The sequence below is a fragment of the Helianthus annuus genome, chromosome 6 (assembly GCF_002127325.2).
Source record: "Helianthus annuus cultivar XRQ/B chromosome 6, HanXRQr2.0-SUNRISE, whole genome shotgun sequence".
NCBI classification, from domain to species: Eukaryota; Viridiplantae; Streptophyta; class Magnoliopsida; order Asterales; family Asteraceae; genus Helianthus; species Helianthus annuus.
In genome coordinates, this window is record NC_035438.2 from 104,835,331 (window position 1) to 104,841,727 (window position 6,397).

Here is a 6,397-nt window from a genome sequence, read left to right on the forward strand (position 1 = left end):
GCACACCATCTCACAACAATTTCACAGTTTCACCACCAAGTTTATGTATTTAACAAATTTATCACAATTAACACATAACCATGCACAAACACACAATACACTTCATTATATCAAAACGTTACAGTTCCATAGCCAATTATTTGTGCAATTAAACAACTAAACAATACATGAACGTGCAATAAATGCGAAATAGGAATCTTGGAAATTCGAGTTGTCACAAACTTGATTTGAGTTGGTTAATTATGTCGCAATACTATATTTTTCAAAACAAGATTTTTAATTAGGTATTGCAACATGTAAACTAGCCATGAATCCGACACTCTCATAAAACCTATGTGCTCGCCAGCATTTCTTTGCTGACTTTGTTTTTACATATGTTTCAGGTGTTGTTGAATGATGATTGATTGCTAGGATGCATGCTCACATAGGACTGGACGAGGCCTTAGTGACTTAATAACAATGATAGACTATGTTTAACTAGTTTGTTTAGATTTCAAGACAATGTAAATGGTTAATCTTAAAATAAAACGAAACTTCAAATTTCTGTGTGTTATGAAACGATGATTCTGTTACAACACTCCTCGACGATTCCGTCGCGATTTGTTGTTTTACGCGGTCGGGGTGTGACAGAAAAGTTGGTATCAGAGCTTATGGTTATAGGGAATTAGGTTATTAGTAAAGCTTTGACCTAGTCTATAACCTTCCTAGGACTCTAACACAAGATTCTTGTGTTTAGATCTTAAAACAATACCGTTACTTATCCTTAGGTGACAACCACAACAAGAACATGAATTTTAATTCCGCTTTGAAAACCAATCATCTGTTCTAGGATGATTTATTATAAGGTTTTGAACCTTCAAAGTTTTCAAAATCTCGTCAAAGTTTGGGTATTATAATGTGAACACGTGCAAACTGGAAGGGTGAATGCCTATACCCTGAGTTTTCTGTCTAAGGCTAGAGTGTTCGTACAAATCTGCAGTATCGAACCAGTCACTCTTACCTGGGAACTCTTGGGGTGGGTGTTCACTTATAGGCGAGCATGTCTTCAGTGATACATTAATATGACCCGTTTACTTTGATTATTCACCGTCTCATTTGTTTGCCTTAGGTAACAAACAAATGATCGCAATTTCTATGTGTTGTCATTCTGTTTTGATTTCCGATAACATTTCACTTGTTTCCTCCTATGTCTTTCATTTCCTCCAGAATGTCTCTTTATCGCAACGACACTCAAATGTCCGAGCAAACTGCCAAATTTGCCCAGCGAATAGGCGAAGTAATCCAAAAGTCTGTTGATTTAGGTGTCGCCATGTCTCGTCTCAACAATGAAGCCACCCAAGAAGCATCAAAGGAAGCAGAAGCCAAGCCTTCGAAAAAGTCAAAGAAGCGAAAAGCTCCAAAGGATCCTGTAGCCGTTACACCAAATCAAGCAGAACCTAGCTAGGTGGCAGCACCACCAGCCAAGAAGCCGTACTTGGGAACTGCTCCTTTATGTAATCAGTGTAACCTCCATCACCATGCCAGTGTCAAATGTCGAAAATGTTTCAACTGTGGACGATGGGGACATCTGGTTAATATGTGCCGTTTTGCTATCCAAGGCAAAACTGTTGCAGATCTTAGGACTACACAAGCAGATCCAACACGAGCTCATTTTCCTCCTGGTACTTGCTACACCTATGGCGAGACAGGTTTTGTCAGGGACAAATACCCAAAGATTGTCAGTGCAAATCTGACCCACGGATGAGCATTAGGCCGATTAGAAGAAGCTGCTGCTTTGAATAATCTGAATCTTATGTTTACATTTCTAGTGTTTTTCTTTGAACTCTGAAACAATCGATTTTGTTTATAAATAAATTTTTTTTTGCAATTCTGATGTACAAATGTAGTTGCATGTGTGTATGGCATACCTCTACGATACCTACACCAAAGAACCATATTTGTAATTCTCACGTTCATATGATCGCTCATGATCTCCTCGAAAATTCTAAGTGCTCGTTTCATTCTAAGAAACGAAGTACAGAAAATAAGTGATATCTTGAGTAATCACTTAAAATCCTTGGTTAGATAACTAAGGATACCTTTCTTCAATCTCATATCATTTCATTCTGATTTTTCATAACAATATACATAGTATATGTATTTCAAAACATAACCTTCATGATTTCAAAATATTTCATATAGTTTGAAAACGATTTTAACACAGTATATTTACTTAATGTATCAAGTGCATGATTTCAAAGGCATTATCCATATTTTCAAAATCCTTATGCATAATTTCAAAATTTATCTCGCATGATTTTAAAACATTTTATAAATATACTTACCTAATACGCCTACTTTATGATTTCAAAAGTATTATGTAGGATTTCAAAAACATTAAACGTATTTCTAAAGAACCCCATGCATAGTTTTTTTTTTTGGGTAAAGGGTTACCCCGGTGATTCTATTATAAACACATCAAAAGCACAAGTAGAGAGGCTGAAATACCCCCTAGTTCTTATATGTGACATGCCACATATAAGCGAACAAGAAAAACAACCAACGCCACAACAAGTAAAACAAATTACAAGAAAACACTAGTCATTTCCATATCTATCAGCTTCCTCGAGCTTCCAGTCTTCTAGGAACGCCTGGACCCGAGCACTTTTCTTAAATTTGAACGACATCAACTTCATTCTCACCATGTTTACGATAATTTCTACTAACTGTTCCGGTGGTCGTAACTGGTTTTTAAAAAATCTCGTATTTCGTTCCTGCCACACATAATATGCCGTAGCCAAGATGAGAAGTTTACTCGTTACCACTTGAACCGATTTTGATCTAGCTTTCGGAATCATCCATTGGGTAATATCCTCCCACTTCTCCGAAACCCCTTGCATACCTCCTTTCTCTTTGATAGCTTTCCAAACATGGCTGGAGTACTTGCACTCGAAAAATAAGTGCTCGTGAGAATCTACTCCATTATAGCAAAGTAAGCAGCAAATCATGTTCATTGACCGAGTGATGTTATGGTTCCAGTTTATCATTCGGTCTTGTGTCCACAGCTTCTTTTTGAGAATCAACCAACAAAGGAAAGAGTGCTTGGGGATATTGAAAGCCGACCAAACCACATCCACCCAAGCTACATCTGGACCCCTTGTTCTAATGGCTTCCCATATATCTCTGGTAGAATACTCATCTATCTTTCCATCAAGCTTTCGAATCATAACAATATCCTCTCGGTTCGGGTATAACATAACCGATGAAAGCTGAAATAATGAAGGGTATACCGCCCTCCAATCTTCTGGCCATCTCCATATGCCATCTTGAACCACATCCGATAATTTTGACGAAATATTTAGACCATGTTGAGCCATATGACGCGAAGTAACCATGGTTCCCAAGGGCGAATCATCGGACCATTTGTCATACCAAAGAAAAACGTTTTTGCCATTACCCACTTTCGTCCAAAACAAGTGCCTAACCAGATCCCTACTCCGGAGTAGTTTCTTCCATCCCCACGAGTCACTGGCTTTCAGCGGAACATCCCAAAGGCTGCGTTGCTTCAGTCTATAATCGAGAACCCACTTTGTCCAAATAGAATTTCTTTTGGAGACAATACTATAGAGGTGATAGGTAATCAACGATTGGTTCACATCAGCCACTCGTTTAATACCCAACCCTCCTTCATGACGAGGCATACATACTTCCTTCCAAGCCACTTTTGCCTTTCCTTTAGAGACCAACCCTTGACCCCATAGGAACCACTTCATCGTTTGTTCAAGTTCTTTCATGATGCTGACCGGGAGAACAAAGACAGATGCCCAGTAAACATGAATAGACGATAGCACGGACTTGATTAATTGCACCCTACCTGCAAAAGACAAGAACTTGTTTTTCCAGTTAGTGATTTTATCATTCATCCTTTCGACCAGAGCTTTGCAATCCTTCTTCATTAGCCTAGATGCCAATAATGGCACCCCCAAGTATTTTATGGGCAATTTTCCTTCTTCAAAAGGAATAATTTGCAGAATCCGATGTTTAACCCCATCGGAAACATTGCAAAAAAATGCTGAGCTTTTGGAAATGCTTGGGACTAGACCCGAGGTTGCTGAAAACACATTAAGAGACTCCATAATGATTTTCGTTGAATTAACCTCCCCTCTAGCAAACAACAATAGGTCATCAGCGAAACACAAGTTGACTATCTCTTGCCTTTGACATTTATTGTGAAATTTGAATGAGTTGCTTTCCTTCACCGCTTTTTGCAGCGTTAACGTCAAAACTTCCATAACCATGGTAAATAGAAAGGGAGACATCGGATCACCCTGTCTAAGGCCTCGTTTCCCTTTAAAATAACCGTATATGTTTCCGTTTATACTTAACGAGAACGATGCTGAAGTGACACAAGTCATGATCCAGTGAATCATTTTGTTATGGAACCCGAAACCATGCATAGTTTTCGAAAAGCATTCTGCTCGTATTACCCAACCTTCAAATTCTGCTTCATATGTCGCCTTGGCATATCTAGCACCTCAACTTCATGAGCATTCTGCCTCGTGTATCGACTTAAGCACATCTAGTGCAAGGTTTTGAAGCGTTTCCCACTCTTTGAATTCCAAAATCCATATAGGATCTTCTTATCTTCACAATTAGATCCTTGTGGATGATTATCGCTCAAATCGGAGCCCTTAATTGAATTATTCGTACGCCTTAATACGTACTTTACAATTCAATAAGGACAAAGCCGAATTCCTATTCAAATCTTCCTATCTTCATAGTTAGATTCTTGAAAATGTTTAAAGTGCCAAATGAAATCCACGGATTCGATTCCTGGTGTTTTTAAATACCCGTGTCCAAAGATAACAAATTAAAGGTCAAATTAAGCAATTATGCGATTATGTGATTATGTGTTTATGTGTTCTCTTTTATGTTTTTGTGTGATCCGATTTTCGTTATCCAAATCCTCGTAGAATCTTCCATATCTTCATATGAGGGATTCATAGTAGGATATTCAAAAGGTACTACCTTAAATCCTTAATGGGCTTCTACATGGTAGTTAAGGCCGTTGGATTATATAGTACCATTCCATAATTCGAAAGAGACCCCTTGAGTGGTCTAGTTAAAAAGATTGATTCGAAATTTGGTTGAGAATGTCATGTGATGATATAGCTGAAAAGACTCCTTGGTGGTCTATTTAAAGAGATCATTTATTGATTTAATTAAAAAGGACCCTAGGATGGTCTAGTCACACTCATCACGGGTTTGTTCATTTGATTTTCCCCTACACATTATAAAATGCATTGTGCGGACTATGCAAGGAATTACGTAATTATGGACGCATACATAATTATGAAATTCAGTACACAGGAACCCAGTAAGATTTATTATGTGTAAGAACCTATAGTGGCAACAATAACGAAACGTGAACAATGTAATGGAGGTACGGTGGACGCACCAATGGCGCTTCATATACTTGTATATAAGTGTCCCTCTTACATTGCAAGCATAATGTTATTTAAAGTTACTAGAAGTTCAGAACTCTAACCAGTGTTGTTTTATCTTTTCGACTTCACGTTTCGAGCTCTCACAAGTTTCCTCTAAATAAATTTCAGGACGAAATTTCCTGAAGTAGGGGAGACTGTGACATCTGTGCCTCCATGGCCATCAAACAAATACCAAATCAATGAAATATTGTGTTTCATACTTGGGATTTGTATAAATATGTGTATCATTTGCACATATCACTTCTCGTTCGATTTCGAGTTCTAAATCGCTTTCTGGAAAGTTATACGCGAACTGATGCGTAAACGTAATCAGTTTAACGTGACAAACACTCTGGAACAGTGACATAGGCTTAACATACCTTAAATAACCTTTACATAACTTAGAAATAAGTTTTGGAGGGTTTGGTGTGTCGAAATTGTGACATCTGTGCCTCCACGACCATCAAACAAATACCAAATCAATGAAATATTGTATTTCATACTTGGGATTTGTATAAATATGTGTATCATTTGCACATATCAATTCTCGTTCGATTTCAAGCTCTAAATCGCTTTCTAGAAAGTTATACGCGAACTGATGCGTAAACATAATCAGTTTAACGCGACAAACACTCCGGAATAGTGACATAGGCTTAACATACCTTAAATAACCTTTACATAACTTAGAAATAAGTTTTGGAAGGTCTGGTGTGTCGAAATCAAGTTTATTCGCTTACAGGGACTAATTTCGACAAACTGCGAAAGTATGCCGATTTGTACTGTAATGAACATTCCGGAACTTGATCATAAGTTAAACATGCCCTAAATATCCTTTACATAGCTTAGAAATAGGCTTTGAGGTGTTTGGTACGCAAAAAGTGCACAAGTTTGCATTTTCGCGCATATCTTACGTTCTGAATATATCCGGACAT